This window comes from Arachis ipaensis, chromosome B09, assembly GCF_000816755.2.
Source record: "Arachis ipaensis cultivar K30076 chromosome B09, Araip1.1, whole genome shotgun sequence".
NCBI classification, from domain to species: domain Eukaryota; kingdom Viridiplantae; phylum Streptophyta; class Magnoliopsida; order Fabales; family Fabaceae; genus Arachis; species Arachis ipaensis.
This window is the reverse complement of record NC_029793.2, coordinates 8,712,529-8,713,102: the sequence shown is the minus strand read 5'-3', so window position 1 is coordinate 8,713,102 and position 574 is coordinate 8,712,529.

The window sequence follows — 574 nt, the reverse complement described above, 5'->3', positions numbered from 1 at the left end:
TTTAGTATTAATTATTATTTTATTATAAAATTATTTTTTCAGTTTTTTATTTTTAAAAATTTAAAATATTAAACTTAAATTTTATTATTTAAAATTCAAAAAATTAATTAATATTAACTAAAAATAATTGGATACTATTTGAATTCTATTGGTAAACGAAGACCTAGCCAATGATGTCGTGTAAACCTTATCCCTCCCTATACAGTTTACACACTTACACATACATTAAACAATAATCATGTAATGATAAGAAAAGACTGATATGACAAAGTTGTACGAAAGTGAATGTAAAATTCTCTCTAATTTATTCTTTTTTTTTTTTTTTCCAAAAATTAGATCAGAGGACCAACACCATACCATGCACACGCTACTATTAATATTATGGTTATGGAAGAGAAAATATATATATAGAACAGGATTGGAGTATGGTTGTATTAATTGTGGTAAGCAACCACCTAGCGATGTCATGCATTAAATTAAATTAACAACTTGGTAATTATTTTTTATTTTCAAATAGTGCAAAAGTATTTTATTTGCTATTTATTAATTATCATTAAAATAGTTTTGAAAATTT